The following is a 17,544-nucleotide window of genomic DNA, read 5'->3' as shown; positions in this document are numbered from 1 at the left end:
GGGCAAAAAATAGACGGTTGAGCAAAGGCTGTTGTTTCCCTGATGTTCTCAGAAGCCAGTTCTCAGTTCTTGGCTTAGCCTAGTGCCGAGTTTGAACTGAAGCTGGTGAGCAGAAAAATGCCATACAATTTCCCACAATGGAAATCAATTGTAGGCTTTGCATCTTTCTGGGGCATTGCAGTAGAGCTCTGTTGATCTGGTTCTTTTGCTTTAAATGGAAAACCCTCCAGGGAAGTTTTGTGTACTCTAAACAAGATCTCTGTAGGATCAGATAATAGGATCTGTGTGAATGTAATACAAAAGCGCGAGAGAGGCGCATGCTAATGCAGATTAGAAATTATTCAACTGAGACTTTCATTTACTGAGGCACATAATATAAAAATGCCACTCTCTCAACTGCCATTTTATTGTGATTTCTCAAAAGCTTTGGGGAAGATTATTTTAAAAACAAAACCAGTTTAACTCTCAAGAAGTCAGGTTGAAAAACAGAACTTAGTATGTTTCCCATAAATACTTGTCTACACTATTTATTTTAAGTTGCAAATGCATTGAAGGTATCTCTCAAAATAAACAATAGTGGATTTGGACATGATTATCACTGATTTCATTTGAGTGATTGAGGAGTAATTGATTTGAAAGAGGGTCTTTTTTTTAAAGAGAAATATAATTAGATATCTTAATTTAATGATCCAAGGAGATAATACATATAGTGAAGATGCTGCTTTTAGTACTATGATAACCAAAAGAGACTATGTCATGAAATTCCATAAATGCCAAGAATGTTAATCTTGGCATATCCAAATATGTCAAAAATGTTAGTTCTTGGCATTTTCTTTCCTAATGTAGTCATGGTTCTGCAGAGATACAGACGAATAGGAGATTAGATAGATAGATAGATGATAGATAGATAGATAGATAGATTTATTGTAAAGAATTGGCTCATCCAATTATGGAGGCTAACTAGTCCTAAGATCTGTATTCAGGAAGCTGGAGATCCAGGAAGCCAACAATCATCAGCAGTTTGAGTCTGAAGGCCTGCAAACCAGGATAGCCAAAGCTGTATGTTCCAGTCTGAAGACTGGAGGCTCAAGACCCAGGAAGAGCCAATGTTTCAGTTTGAGTTTGAAGGCAAGAAAAAACAATGTCCCAGTTCAAAGATAGATAGGCAGGGAAATTCCCTTTTACTTGATAGCAGGTGAGATTTTTTAGTTCTAGTCAGGATTTCAACTGATTAGAAGAAGCCCACCCATATGAGGTAGAGCAATCTGCTCTACTCAGTTGACTGACTCAAATGTTAATCTCATCCAGAAACACACAGACACAAAAAGGATAATATTTGACCAAATATATGAGTGCTCCATGGCCCAGTCAGGTTCACATATAAAATTAACTGTCATACTTCCTGGTTACCATCACTCATCCACCCACCCAACCATTTGTTCAACATACAGTACATATTATATGCTGAATTCAGAGCTAGAGACTAGGGACACAAAAAGAAACAAGGTGGAATCTGTTTTTGGCATGAGAGCACAAAGAGCTCCCAAGTAAACTGGTCAAAGTTATTTTAAACCACAAAACAAAAACAAAAGAACCATTTAAAGTCTCTGGGCTGGGTTCTAAGGATGTATGGCAAATCAAGAAACATTTATAAAGGAAAATCTTCTAAACTCAGTAAGAACAGTGATATCTGAACCAACACCATTCCCTTCGTCCCTCTGCCCAGCTCAGTTAGATGAAAACCATGCTGTAGACAGATGCAGTCAAGAACACAAGGATCCTTCTCTCTCCAGCTCCCACTCAAAGGGCAATGCTAGCATCTCTCATTCTGTCCCCAGCTACTTGTTGCTGTACGTAAGTTAAGAGGTAAGAGTAGCTAAGAGGTAGGAGGGGTCCTCTCTTCCAGCCAGCATGCATTTTTGGGATGCAGGCTCCACTTGGGTAGAGTGTAACTGAGTATAGTGAATCCCTTGTAAGGAACAATTCATAAGATGATGGATCTATGCCAAAAAAAAGACAAGTTGAAAAGACCTAAGGCTACTGTCCCCAGCCTCCTTCACCAAGTGCTCTACTCCAAAAATGAATGAAGTGCACTCAAAATGAAGCACACCATTCCTCCAATTTCCAGCTCCAGAGATTCCAACCAGATGGAGAATGAGACCACAAAGCAAAGAGCTCCAAATCACTTCCTAAAGGAACTGACTTCATTTGCAATAGTGTGGAGAAATCGAAGCCTAAGGACACTCTCAAAAACAATGGATTTGTGGTGAAAGATAGTTGAGAGGGGATTGGTAGTTTCCTTAGAGATAGAAAGTTAACTCTAGACCAGTTGGTTGGCTGAACAGAACTGTGGAAAGAATCCTAGAAATTGGTGGAGTTTAAAAGCTGAGTGTGGGGATGCCTGGGTGTCTCAGTGGTTGAGTGTCTGCCTTTGGCTCTGGGCATGGTTCTGGCATCCTAGAATCAAGTCCCACGTTGGGCTCCCTGTAGGAATCCTGATTCTCCCTCTGCCTCTGTTTCTGTCTCTCTCTCTCTCTCTGTGTCACTCATGAATAAAGAAATAAAATATTTAAAACTAACTAAATAAAACCTGGGTGTGCAAAGAGACAGTTACAGAAACCTCTGCCACTCTGCTGAAACTACTGTCATTTCAAAGTGACTATAAGCTTACCCAAAACTACATCCTGTGAAGAATAATATCAGAGGTTTAACATTGAGGACAGAAAGGAAAATGGGCTTCACCAAAATAATCTAGTAGTTGCTAAACAAATAGGTAAGAAAGAACAAGCCTGGGAGATTAAGAGTGCAATATCCAGAGTTGTCATAATATTGCCTAAAATGTCCAGTTTCTAACAAAAGACTATGTGACCTGTTGAGAAATAGGAAAGTATACACCAAGCATTGGAAAAACATCCAGGAACAGAAACTGCTTAAGACAGCAACAAGATGTTGGTTTGAACGAAGGCCTCAAAGTAACCATTATAAATGTGCTCACAGAGGGATCCCTGGGTGGCGCAGCGGTTTGGCGCCTGCCTTTGGCCCAGGGCGCGATCCTGGAGACCCAGGATCGAATCCCACATCAGGCTCCCGGTGCATGGAGCCTGCTTCTCCCTCTGCCTGTGTCTCTGCCTCTCTCTCTCTCTGTGACTATCATAAATAAATAAAAAATAAATAAATAAATAAATAAATAAATAAATGTGCTCACAGAACTAAAGGAAACCATAGTTAAAGAAATAAAGGAAGAGGGATCCCTGGATGGCTCAGCAGTTTAGCGCCTGCCTTCAGCTAGGGCATGATCCTGAAGTCCCAGGATCGAGTCCCACATCAGGCTCCCTGTGTGGAGCCTGCTTCTCCCTCTGCCTGTGTCTCTGCCTCTCTCTCTCTCTCTCTCTCTCTCTCTCTCTGTCTCTCATCAATAAATAAATAAAATCTTAAAAGATGAAGGAAGGTCTGGGGAGAGTGTCACACAAAATAGGGACTATTAGTAAAAAGATAGAAATTACAAAAAGGAACCAAGCAAAAATGATGGAAGTTGAAAAGTACAATTGACCAAAGTGAAGATTTCACTAGAGGGACTCAACAGTAGATTTGGACTTGCAGAAGAAAGAATTAGCTAACTTGAAGGTAGATCAATAGAGAGTACGCAATTCAAAGAAAAGAGAGGAAAAAATGAAGAAAAAGGAATAGAGCCTCTGAGAAACATGGGACACCATGAAGTGCACCAACATACATGCAATAGGAGTACTAGAGGATGATAGAAGAACAAGGAGAGGAAAGAATATATGGAGACATAATGGCCCACACTCACCAAATTTATTGAAAAACATTAATCTATCATCCAGGAAGTTCAATGAATTCCAAGTAGGCTAAATGGGAAAACATTCACAGACAAACACATTATATTAGTAAAAACGCTGAAAATCTGAGACCAATGACAGAATCTTGAAAGCAGCAAGAGAAAAATGTCTTGTCACTTGCAAGGGAACCTCAACAAGACTTATAATGAACTTCTCACCAGAAACAACAGAGGTTAAATTTAATGAAATAATACTTACAAAGTGCTCAAAGAAAAAAAAAATGTCAACCAAGACTCCAATATCTAGCAAAGCTATCTTTCAAAACTGAATGTGCAAAAAAAGAAGTTCCCAGATAAACAAAAGAAGAAATTTTTGACAGAAGAATATGAAGGGAAACTGAGTATTTCATTAATACTAAAATAAAAGTAAAAATACTGAAACCAATTCTTCAGGCTGAAAGCAAGTAACCCCAGATGGTAATTTGAATCCACATAAATAAACAAAGAGCACCAGTAAATATCATTATGTAATTATAGAAGACAGTCTTCACCTTTCCAATGTCTTCAAATGTCTTCTTTCTTTTTTGCACTGATTTTAACAGCAATTTTTTGGTTTATACATAACATGTATATAATGTAGTGTTGGCCCTATAACACATACAAATGTAATATCTTTGCCAATAAAATCACAAAGGAAGTGGGTGGAAACAAAGCTGTATTGAACTAAGGAAGTGAGTCCAGATGGTAATTTGAATTCACAAGAACAAATGAAGATAATCAGAAGTAATAAATAAGAAGGCTAATATTTTTAAAGCTATAACTATATAATTTGCTCTCCTTTATTCTCTTTTTTAAAAGATATCAAATTATAAAAAGTAATCATTATAACAATGTATTCTTTTGGTTTGTAACACTTATGTATGTAACATATATAACAATAATACCACAAAAGAGGGAAAGGTAAAAAAAAATTTAAAAAAAGAGGGAAAGGTAAAAAAGCTATATAGGAGTAATATTTGTACATCTCATTGGGATTTATTATAAATATGAAACTGATTCTGATAAGGTAAAATGCATATAGTTAGTTATCCTAGAGCAATCACAAGGAAATAACTCAAAAACTTTAGTGAAAAAAATCATTACAAGAATTAAATGATACATTAGAAAATAATCACTTAATACAAGAGAAAGCAGGAAAGAAGAAAGAGAGGAACAAAAAGGGACAAGATATAAGAAACATAGTAAATAAATAGTAAAAGGACAGATGATAATATTCAATGTGAATGAATTAAATATTGTAATCCAAAGGCAGAGATTGTCAGACTGGATGAAAATACAAGATACAATGTTATGCAATCTATAGGAAACACAATTTAAATTTCAAGATACAAATAGGGGCACCTGGGTGGCTCAGTGGATTAAGCATCCAACTTTTGGCTTCAGCTCAGGTCATGATCTCCATAGGTAGTGAGATCAAGCCTTAAGTCAGGCTCTACACTCAGCAAGGAGTCTTCTTGGAGATTCTCTCTCTTTGCCCTCCACCCACTTGTGCATGCACTCTCTCTAAAATAATTTTTTTTTTTAATAAAGACACAAGTAGATTGAAAAAGAAGGATAGAAAAAGATAGTCCCTGGGATGCCTGGGTGGCTCAATGGTTGAGTGCCTTCCTTCAGCTCAGGGCATGACCCCAGGGTTCTGGGATTGAGTCCCACATCGGGCTCCCTACAGGGAGCCTGCTTCCCCCTCTGCCTGTGTCTGTGCTTCTCTTTCTGTGTCTCTCATGAACAAATAAAATAAAATATTTTTTAAAAAAGATAATCACTGAAAATAGTAACCAAAAGAAACCTGAGGTACTAATATGAGCCAAAATGGGCTTTAATTTCTTTGGAAAAAAAATATTACAAAAGCCAAAAAAAGATATTATATGTTGGTTAAAAAGGTCAATCCCTCAAGAAGATATAACAATTATAAACATATCAGTACATCCCAGCCCCCAAATATATAAAGCAAACATTGACTGAATTGAAGGGAGGAACACACAATTCTACAGTATTGAAAACTTCAATACCTTACTTTCAATAATGAATAGAACAACCAAGCAGGAGGTCAATGAAGAGATCATGGACATCAATAATAGTATAAATAATTCAAGTTAACAGACATTTATAGAACACTTTATCCCCAAACAGGAGAATACACATTTTTCTCAAGTGCCCATGCAACATTCTACAGTATAGGCCATATCTGAGGCCATAAAACTAGTCTTAATAAATGTTAAAAGACTGACAAAAAGCATAAAGTATCTACTTCCACCACAATGGAATGAAACAAGAAATGAAAATAGAAAGTCAATAACAGAAGGCAAACTTTGGAGCTTATTACAGAAAGGAGGAACCTCTTGAGGCTTGTGACATATGGAATTATAGAACTAAAGTCAAGTATCAAAGGCCCTTAAAGAAGGAGAGGAGCAGAAGGTGGCCTCCTCCCTACATCTCTAGCACTGTCAACAACCACTCCTTGACTCAGGTATTATTATCCAATGCAGGTAATCGTGTGCACACATTGTGTTATTTCCTGCCTCTGTGATATTGCTAAAACTATCCCCTCTGTCTGCAAGGCCCTTCTTTCCTTCTCCCTCATACACACTCCCAAGCTCCCCTACTTTCCTCTCCTACTTATCTCCCCAGACTCAGCCCATTGTTAATTCAGCTAATAGTTTTTCACTCACTATCTACTAGGCATCAAATCTATGTTAGGAGTGATCCAGGGTTAAGCTAAACAGGCAAAATTCTTACTTTCATGAAATACATTCTAATGGAGGGAACCAATGTAACAAGAAAGGAAATCAATAAACAAGATGATGGCATGTCTGTAGTAAGTGCTACAAAGGGAATGGTGGGATGATGGGAGGTAGGTTAATGTGGAGGGGGAGGTGTGGTAGTGTTCATACAAATGCACTAGCAGGGCTTCACATGTCTCTTTCCTCTTCTTACTAGGCACAAAACTAGACCACCTTTCCCAGCCTCTTTCTGTATCCAGGTAAGGCAATTCTGGCCAATGGGATATGAGTGGAAGTGACGTGGTTAATTCCTGGGTCAAAGTTTTTAAGACACGGCTATGTCCCCTCCAATCTGCCCATCTGTAAGCAACAGTGAGGCCCAAGGAGATGGCACGGCCACAAGGTGGAACTTTGTTTGAATCCTTGCATCAAGAGAGCCACTTGCCAACTAGGAACGGCCACCTTGGACTATTGCAGAAGTGACAAACTTCATTGTACTTCAGCTACTCTATGCTTTGGAGTTTGTGTCCATAGTCTAACAAATCTGAGCAAATGCAGAACATTTTAGCTATGGTGCCCAGGAATCCTCTGTCCAAGGAGCTAGTGTTAGATGTGAATAGAGAATGAGAAGAAGATAGCCAAGACAAGAGCAGGAGCACTCCTGGTAGGGGGGAACAGCAAGAGTAAAGGCTCTGAGCAGAGAAAGAGCATAGCATGTCCAAGGAACAAAAAAAGAAGCCAGTATGACTACAGTGTAATGAATGGGGAAAGAATGGAATTAAGTGAGATAAAGAAGTCATCATCTCAAACATTCACCATGATCACTACCACCTCAGGTGGGTGACCATTTTTGGAGCTCCCGTAGTAAGCATGAGTCTGCCTCTTTTACCACCCTATTATCCCCTTATAACAATCTGTTTATGTGTTGGCTACCCTCTAGACAGTGAGCTTTTTTGAAAAAATATTCCATTCATCTGTTTATCTTCAGCATGCGTGTCAGCATGTGTAGGTGCTCAATAAGTGTTTCTGGCATAAACAGATTGAAGAAATGGTGGCCTCACAGTTCTCCCCATGACATTTACTGGGACTCACGTGATGGGAGTTGTGTTAGGGAGCAAAGAAAGATTCCGAGAGACAACTCATCTCCATACACACTGCTAGTTTTACCAGTGTGATCTGACCTCCTTTCACGAAGACTTTCCCTCCTCCCACCCACCCCTCCTTCAGATTCTTTCTAAGGATGACCCATTTCTAAGTAAGATTTCTTCGAGATAACAGGTTGTTGGGAGCCTTCATTAAAGAGGAAGGTTTCCCCTTCAATGAAGATGACTGGAAACAGTGAAAAGACTCAGTTTGAAGCTGAGGGCCCCCTGCCAGTACAATGACCCAGTTAGAAACCAAAACAAAGAACAGATAAATCAAGGGAACAAAAGTCTCCCCATTGCACCCTTCCATCTTCTACTCGCTGCAGTGATTTCTATGAAGTTTTAAACTTGAGGAGCTAATTTAATTCCCCAGAATTGGAAAATGCTGTCCAACTACCTCAAAAGTTCTTCCCGGAGAAGTGGAGATAGAATTTTATTCACTGTAATTATGTGAGGAGGTCAGTTTTTATTCTCACTGCTCAGAGGGCACACTTCCCTCCATTATTTCACATCCCTCCCTCTCCCTCCCCTCTTCACCACCATCCACCTTGGAAAACTCATTTTCACCTTGCAGCTCTCAAACAACTCAGCAACAACTTTCCATTTATTAATATTGGGGAGGGTCAAGTGTTTGAGGGTATAACAGGGGCTGACATGGTGGTGAAAAGGGAATTATATTCTTTTGGGAAGGGTTTTTTTTTAAAGATTTTATTTATTTATTCACAAAGAGAGAGAGACAGACAGAGACAGGAAGAGAGAGAGAGAGAGAAAGAGAGAAACAGAGAGGCAGAGACACAGGCAGAGGGAGAAGCAGGCTCCATACAGGGAGCCCGATGGGGGACTCAATTCCAAGACTCTGGGATTATGCCCTGGGCCAAATGCAGACACTCAACCGCTGAGCCACCCAGGTGTCCCTGGGAAGTGGTTTTTAAAATATTTCTACGAATGATCCCCTAATGGCAAAGAAAGATGAAAGAATACATCTTAAGGTCTGAGGTCAGAGCTTGAAGTAGGCACAGACAAGCTTGAAAAAATTTTAGTTTCTTGTTTTATCTTCAAAATTGCTACAAGACTTTTTATCACACATGCACACATACACACACATACACACACACACTCCCTTCTATGTTTGTATTAAAATTAAAATATTCTGTCAATCAAATCTTTGAGTAAAATTGGCAAGACAAATGCCATGAAGTTTATCTTATGCCTTCAGATGCTAATATCTCCTAAGCCCATCATTACTCCCTGAAGATACCCCCATTTTATTTTATTTTGTTTTTCTGAAGATTTATTTATTTATTTGAGAGAGAGAGAGATAGAGGGAGGGAGGGTTAGGAGGAGGGAGGAGGGAGAAGGAATCTCAAGTAGACTCCTCACTGAGCACAGAGCCACAAGCAGGGCTCAGTCTTGTGACCCTGAGTTCATGACCTGAGCTAAAACTTAAACTCTGACTCTCAACCCACTGCACCACCCAGTTGCCCCTGTATACCCCTATTTTAGAAACCTATTCCTGGGACATTCATCCTTGTAAATTCCAGACAAGTACGTGTGGGGTGTTGAGCTACCTTTAAGTTTCAATGAGACTGTGGAAGAGCAGATTCTCAATCACCCATATTTTAACACAATCTCAGTTGAGCATTTCTAGAAATCTGTTAGGGAGGATGCTGGAGATCGAAGCAGAAAGAATTTACCCTTATGCCACTCTTTATGGCCACTGGTGGCTAAGCATACATTTACAGCTGTGGTATTACTTATTTCCTTATGATCCATGTGTAGATAGTTATGACATGAGCATGGAGCACTGAAAGGTTGGCAGAGGTTGCTCAAGACAGCTCCTAGCTCACTGGGCTTCAGTCTTTTGTGGACCTCATTCATTTCCTTTATTCTACTGCCTAATTCATTTTCTTCTTTTTGTCAGGACTCCAGAATGGGATGTGACTAGTTATTCTTACCTCACCTGAAATTTCTGGGTGTTACAGACCAGAGGATAATTGTAGCTTCGGATATATTTTTTCCAACTAAAATGTGATTTTGTTTTTCTGTTGCTCTAGCAAATTGTCATTTTCACTGCAAAAAAAATGTTATCCAATAAATATTTTTCCTGTCTTGTCAATGCATTATTGAAACACAAACCTTATGGTGCAGTAGGACTCCATGCTATAGAAAAATATTTTATGATTTCCATATTTCTTTTGCGTTGATTTTTCTTCCAATATTTTTATTGAAGACCTGCCAACCTGTTGACACTCAGCCTGAGTTCAATAATTTTTCTTTTCTTGGAAACAGGAGGGAGAGCTTCCTCTATGTCCCATATGGTGACAGGTGCTGAAGATGATATTCCTGCCCAAGAAATACACACCTCTGTTATTAAATAACAGCAAAGATTTTTTTTATTTCTCAGTAGTATTACATGAATTGTATCCTAAGAACTATCACTCAATAGCTCTCTACTTTGTTTTCACTTTATATATGGAAAGACTGAAGTTCCTACAGCTTATAGACTGTTACCAAGTTAAAGAAGACAATTACTGATCTAATTTTTTATCCATTGGTATGGTCTCCAAAACACCTGATGGAACCCCAATGGGGTTTTTTGGTTTTGGGAGGGATTTAAAAAGATTTTATTTATTTATTTGAGAAAGAGAGAGCATGAGTGGGGTGGAGGGGCTGTGAGGAGGAGCAGAGGGAGAGGGAGAAGCTGACTCCCCATTGTGCAGGGAGCCAATCCCAGGACCCTGAGATTACAACCTGAGCTGAAGGCAGATGCTTAACTGACTGAACCACCCTGTAATGCCATGGAACCCCAATGTTTTAAAATCATTTGCCTTGAAATTTCTTAACAATAGTTTCCATTTTTAATCCATCTTTATGTCTTCATAGCAGAAGGTGGAAATTCTAACCACACTATTTTGTAGTATAACTTTGATGAATGCTAGAATAAAAATCAGTGCAGGAAACCAGGAGTTTTGCTATATCATCACAGAGTTATAATGATATCACAGAGATAACATTCTGAGGAAATGGTGAGAAGTTACTGCTGTATTTGTAACTTCCAAGGTTAAAGATATTTCTCAAAACATTATTTTAGTAACCTATTAAATTTCGTCTTCAGTGAATCCAGCTAAATCTTTTAAAATCATAGTTTTCCCTGTATTTTCTCTTGAATGAAACTGTTACTGGGGCACCTGGTGTCTCAGTTGGTTAAACATCTGCCTTCAACTCCGGTCATGATTCTAAGGTCCTGGGATTGAGCCCCAAGTTGGGCTCCCTGCTCAGCAGGGAGTCTGCTTCTCCCTCTCCCTCTGCCTGACATTCCTCCTGCTTGTGCGTGCTCTCTCTCTCTTTCTCTGTCAAATAAATAAATAAAATATTTTTTAAAAGAAGCTGTTACCATATTTGTAGCATTTCCTATGCAAATGTAACCTAAACCAAGATCAGCCACCATGCAAGTGATATGAGTTTATACCTGTCTTGGGAAAAATGGCTGTCCCTGAGAGGTGATCTATAGGCACATTCAACTGTCTTCTGGGAGCAAGGCCCTATAAAGAAGACTTGAAAGAGTTAATACATTGGAATCAGAAAAAAAAAAAAAGAAAAAGAAAAAAGAAGAGGACACAAAGAATAGAACACCATGATATGTCACCCATGTTTGCTTTCCAGCTGCAGCTTTCAGGATGCTTTAATGGTTTCCTCAGAAGATCCATTTCTTTAAAAAGACAGACAATCCCAGAATAGCTGCTAAGGTAGCCACTGGGGAATCTTGTTATTAGCTTTCTTTCCTGATCCCCAATGATGGTCAATAGTTTCTGGTTGACCAGCTAATGAGGGATCCCGGGAAGGAGAAGTGAGGCAGTATACCTTGAACATCTTTGCCAGGCATGTGACCAATATCTTGCATATGCTGTTAGGGTAGTACTAGCAACAGTATAAGATATTATTCCCAATTTACAGGTGTAGAAATTGAGGTTCAAAGAGGTGAGATAACTTGCTCAAGTTCACATAATGTGTAAGTAATTGATCTGGAATTCAAACTACAGTCTGCTTAATCCAAGGTTTGTGTTCTTTCTACCACACTTGGCTTTGTCCACAGGCAACCTCTGGAGTGGTAAATTGCAGCAAGAACTGTTAAGAACTCAAGAAAGAAAGGCATTCCATCTAGAAGCTGCCCTGTGGAGTTTCCCTAGGCAGAGCCATTATGTCTAGGGAATGCTGTAGAGAATCCTCTGCTGTAGGCAGAGATGTAGGGTCCCCACAGATCCTTGGAGCCCTGCTAGGAACTGGCTAGGGACATTCTCAGAGACCTCCCACCATGCTGTACCCTTCAAGGATAGTGGGGTGGGTGATTAGTGACCATAGTCTAGTCATTCTCTATCTTATGCAGAGAAGGTACAAAAAGGTTAAGTATTTCACCCCCAGAAAACCCATAACCAAAAATCCAGAAACCCTGATTTTAAGCTGGAGCAAAATACAAGGCTCTCCAAAGTGCCCTAGCCCTCAGATTCTCAGCTACAGGAGAAAGTTAAATTTCTTTTCTGTTTAATTGTCCTGAGTTTTCCTATTTTGAGCTTCAAGAATTGTTTTTAGGAAAAAAAAAAAAAAAAGATGAGCAATTGGTCTGCGTTTACTTTCCTCATGTAAATCTTATTTCTCCCTAACTTCATCTGTTCAGACCAAAACAGTCCTGATGGTCTTAGTCTACTTCACACAGAAACATCAAGAACATCCTCTAGCTCAGTCCGAATTCTCTTAACCATCTGTCAGGTTAGTTGCCCTTGGCAGAGTAGAACCACCACAGACTTCAAGCTCCATAGCCTCAGGAACCATGTGTCAATGTTCTATTCCTGGTGCCCAAGAAAATGCCTGAAACAGAAGTTCTTTTACCAGTACTGTTGCATTTGATGCATTTTTAAAAGAAATTGGAGAGTTGGAGAGAATCTACAGAGGATGTAACTCAACCCCCATCCCCCGCCTTCAACAAAAGAGAAGCAGAAGAACCAGATGGATTGTCCATGGATATACAGGTAGTGAGTGGCAGAGCCATGGCTAGCAGCCACATCTGGTCCACTGCTCTATGCCACAGCCTCAAAACTGAAGCAGGCTCAATAGTTTAAAATTGACTCTCTTTTAATAACTTAGTTCTGCTTTTAGAATCATATAGGATCAGATGTGATTTGTAGACTAGCTTGCAAATGATTAAATGGCCCCCACTTAGAGCACTATATTAGATAAAATGCTTTTGGCTGCAAGCGACAGAAAATCCAAGTTAACTGGCTTAATAAAGAATTTTATTGGCTCACTTAATTGGAAGTTTAGAGGTAAGTCAGGTCTTACATATGACATGTTGCAGCTCTTAGGCTGTTTCCTTGAGATCCTATGGCTCTGCTCCCTGTTCTTTATTCTTAAGCAGTCAGTGAAATGGTTATAATAGTACTAGGCCTCTTGTCAGTGCTCTACAAGATTGAAGGAAGGGAAGGGTATCTCTTCCTATGTATCTCTCTCTATTAGGGGCAGGGAAATGTACCTGAAGCCCCTTAATAAACTTCTTCTTACCATGTGTGATGGTTAATTTATTGTCAACTTGGATGGGCTAAGGGTTGTCCAGATAGCTGGCAGTATATTAGTTCTGTGTTTGTCTGTGAGAGTGTTTCTAGAAGATGCTAGTGTTTGAACTGGTAGATTGAGTAACGAGCATCACTTTCATCCATGGGGATGGGCATCATCCAATCCACTGAGGCCTCAAATAAAACAAAAAGGTGAAAGAGGGGCAAATTTAGGAATACCTGGGTGGCTCAGTTGGTTAAGCATCTGAGTCTTCATTTCAGCTCAGGTCATCATCTGAGGATTGCGTGATTAAGACCTGCATTGGACTCCATGCTCAGCAGGGAGCCTGCTTGAGAGTCTTTCTTTCTCTTTCCCTCTGCCTTTCACCCCATGCTCTCTCTCTTTCTCAAAATAAATAAATAAAATCTCTAAAAAAAGGGGGGGGTTGCAAATTTTCTCTCTCCACCTGAGCTGGGACATCCATTTTCTTCTGCCTTCAGATGTTGGCTCTCCTGGTTGTTAGGTCTTTGGACTTGGACTGAATTACACCGCCAGCTTTCCTTGTTCTCCAGTTTGTCAATTCCTATAATCTCTCTCAATCTCTACTCCCCGGAGTGTGTGTGTGTGTGTGTGTGTGTGTGTGTGTGTGTGAACAAACTGGTTCTATTTTTCCAGAGAACTCTAATCTACCACATGTAAAAGAAATAGACATAGAAAAGGATCATCAGAAAAAAGAAGGCTTACAGTTTCTGAGAGGGGATTCATGACCATGGCTACAGCCCCTGGGGAAGGAAGAAGCAAAGAGTCACAGTCCTGGGACAAGTAGAATACTAGACAGTTTACTACAACAGGAAGTCAGGAGCAAGGGTCAGAGGAAAAGCCTGGTTTAAAAGAGAAACAAATGGAAAAGCCTGGTTTAAAAGAGAAACAAATACGGGGCAGCCCAGGTGGCTCAGTGGTTTAGTGCCTTCCTTCAGCCCAGGGTGTGATCCTAGAGACCTGGGATTAAGTCCCACATCAGGCTCCCTGCATGGATCCTGCTTCTCCCTCTGCCTATGTCTCTGTCTCTCTCTGTGTGTGTCTCTCATGAATAAATAAATAAAATCTTTAAAAAAGAGAGAGATAAAAAATGCAAAATGCAAGTGAAAGCAAATGCCATGTGATGTTAAACACTAGGCTGTTTGTCAGAAAATCTAAGACTCCATCCAAGCAATGATTGCTCTTGGGAAGTAAAGATAGGGCAGGTTCCTTTTTTTTTTTTTTTTAAGATTTTATTTATTTATTTATGAGAGACACAGAGAGAGAGAGAGAGAGAGAGAGAGGGAGAGACACAAGAAGAGGGAGAAGCAGGTTCCATGCTGGGAGCCCGATGTGGGACTCAATCCCAGGACCCCAGGATCACGCCCTGAGCCAAAGGCAGATGCTCAACCACTGAGCCACCAGGTGCCCTGATAGGGTAGGTTCTGAAGTGAGAGGTAGTGGGAGGGTTGGAGTGACATGTTATGGGCAGAGGAAGAATTCAGAGGCAAGAACCAGCTCAAAGGCTCCTCTGTATGCTCTGTCCTGCTTATTTGTGTCTCCTGCCTTGAATTTTTCACAGAGTTGGCCAATAACCGGGACGCTTTGCTACCTTTTTTGATTCCCTGCCCCCAATTACTGGCCTTGATGGTGAGCTTCAATTTCCAGCCCCACTCCCTGGCCCTACATAGAGGCCCAGGTTTAGTTCTTATTAACCCATTTCTATCACGACATTTGTAAGTGTCATGATCCATTCCTGATTGATTCATCTGTTCATTAGTCAATCATTTCTTAAGACATATCCTGTTCAGAAAGAGTGAAATTTTCTTCCTAGTCAAGAAAACATTGTTGGAGCATCACAGAGCTCAGAAAGCCCTTACAAGTTGGCTTTGTTCAAACTTCCAAACTCCAATTGTACTTGGGTTTACAACTCTACATTCTGACTTTGTAAATATCTTCTCACTTTCTCTCTTATAGTCTAGTGACTACAAGTTCCAAGAGAACTGGGTCTATGTCTTATGAATCCTCTATCCAAAATGGTGCTTGAACATCCTACTAAATAGTGATGGATGGAATGAGCCAGATAAACAAACTAAAGTCCAGGATCACCCAGCTAGTCAACAGGTGGCAACCAGAACTCCGGTTTTTTTGATTCCTTGGGTTTTCTGTATTACAAAAGCAAAAATATATATATAACATTGTCTTTACAATAGCTATCTGTGTTTTATCCTACCTTCCTTCAAAGCATACTAAAGGATTTTTTCATTCATATTCCAGTGGGGAGAGATTATTATTATTATTTTAAAAGTGCTTCCCGGAGGACTCGCTGAGGTAAAGAATAGTGAAGATACCTTGTCACACAGCTCCATTCAGTTTCAAAGACTTGTCTCATTTGCTTTTCAGACTAATAGTTAAATCTCCCTATTCCCACTCCAAGGCAAAGAAAATGCTGCTAGCTTTGTCAACAGCAAATAAAACACGGGTAACTACTTTACAGTCAGTTTGTGTATTTATCTTTCAGCATCTATTATGAATCTATTATGAATCAAGCTATACTGGGCATATCTGGGAAAGAGCGTGTGAAGCTTTCTCGCAGAACAAAAAACAATAACACCCATATTCATGGATTGTGATATTCTGGGATAGCCATATGTGACTTTTGTGTCTTCAAAATATTTTATTCTGTTGATACATAAAAGGTTTGAAAATGTTGTTTTCTCGGCCTCTGCTGTTCAGGGAGGCTAGCTGGCAGCTAGCTGGATTTTTTTTTTTTTTCTGATTCATATGCAAAGCTATATGGGAAACCCTCTTCCAACATAACAAGTTAATCATTTCTTCAAGAGTAAAAATGCATGGCCTGCTTTTACTGGCCACAAAAGGCACTGGGCTTTAATAGAAAGCGACTGTTAATAAGCAATAAACCAAACGGGCCTTTGCCAGTGCCCAGTTAGTGGCTGTTTTTAATAGTACTATTGAATCAAGTAGAGCTCTCTCTGCCTCTGAATCAGGTCTGGCATATCAGCATAAGAATATGCTGTATCGGGTGCCCTGGGTGGCTCAGTTAGTTAAGCATCTGCCTTCCTCTCAGGTCATGATCTCAGGGTTCTGGGTTAGAGTCCCACATTGGATTCCCTGCTCAGTGGGGAGTCTGCTTTTCTCTCTTCCTCTGCCCCTTCCTTCCCTCGTGCTCTCCCTTTCTCAAACAAACAAATAAAATCTTTAGAAAAAGAAAATGTTATATCATAAGGAGAAGGAAAATATATGGTTATATTTTATTTATTAATATCTCATCTAGACACAGAAAGGATTTAAGGCACCTTACCTAAAGACTTACAGGATAAGAAGAAAAGTAAAACAGGTGAAGTAAGTGATAAAAGTAAAGCCAAAGGAAAAGGAGGGCAGTATATAAAATGTACATGGAGTTTGAGATGCATAAGTCAGTGCCAGAATTTTTCACCTACAAAATATGCATAGGTATGGCTTACTTTCGGAGAACCAAGCACACACAAATCCAGTCTAAAAGAGAACTTATGAAGCTAATATTTACATTTCAGAAGTATTTTTCAGTTTATAAAAGAATTCATCACTATAGGCATATCTCCTGTTATTAAACAGTGTATTTTTAAAATCTTTTACAAATTAAAGGTTTGTGACAACACTACATCAAGCAAGTCTTTTTTTTTTTAAAGATCTATTTATTTATTCATGAGAGACACAGACTGAGAGAGAGAGAGGGGGGCAGAGCTATAGGCAGAGGGAGAAGCAGATTCCTCTCAGGGAGCCTGGTATGGGACTAGATTATAGATCCCGGGATCACAAAGTGAGCTAAGGCAGGCACCCAACCGCTGAAGCCATCCAGACGTCCCAAGCAAGACTTTTCATGCCATTTTTCCAACAGGATTTGCTCATTGTGTGTCTCTGTGTCCCATTTGGGCAATATCATAATATTTCAAACTCTTTCATTATTATTATATCTATTATGGTCATCTGTGATCAGTGATCCTCGCTGTTAACTATTGTAATTGTTTGGGGGCACCATGAACCACCTATAGAAGATGGCAAGCTTAATAAAGGTTGTGTGTATATTCTGACTGCTTCATTGGCCATTCTCCTGTCTCCCTCTCCTGGACCCTCCTTAGTCTCTGAGATACAACAATATTGAAATGAGGCCAATTAATAATTTTACAGTGGCCTCTAAGTGTTCAAGTGAAAGAAAGACTCACGTGTCTCTCACTTTATTTTAATTAATTTTTTTTTTAGA

At 39.7% G+C, this 17,544-nt stretch overlaps 1 long non-coding RNA gene across 3 annotated transcripts in view; it reads right to left on the bottom strand.

Annotated features, from left to right (window-relative positions):
• The window catches only part of LOC112657803 (uncharacterized), a 45,257-nt gene that overhangs the window by 14,280 nt on the left and 13,433 nt on the right, over positions 1-17,544 (bottom strand). For all 3 annotated transcript variants that reach the window (XR_003135318.3, XR_003135311.3, XR_004812181.2), the window contains exon 3: positions 9,858-10,064. This is a non-coding gene — a long non-coding RNA (uncharacterized LOC112657803). The remainder of the gene's footprint in view (positions 1-9,857; positions 10,065-17,544) is intronic.

The sequence above is a fragment of the Canis lupus genome, chromosome 35, assembly GCF_003254725.2.
Source record: "Canis lupus dingo isolate Sandy chromosome 35, ASM325472v2, whole genome shotgun sequence".
Lineage (NCBI taxonomy): Eukaryota > Metazoa > Chordata > Mammalia > Carnivora > Canidae > Canis > Canis lupus.
Note: the sequence above shows the minus strand (reverse complement) of the source record. Positions and strands in the feature narration are given on the sequence as shown.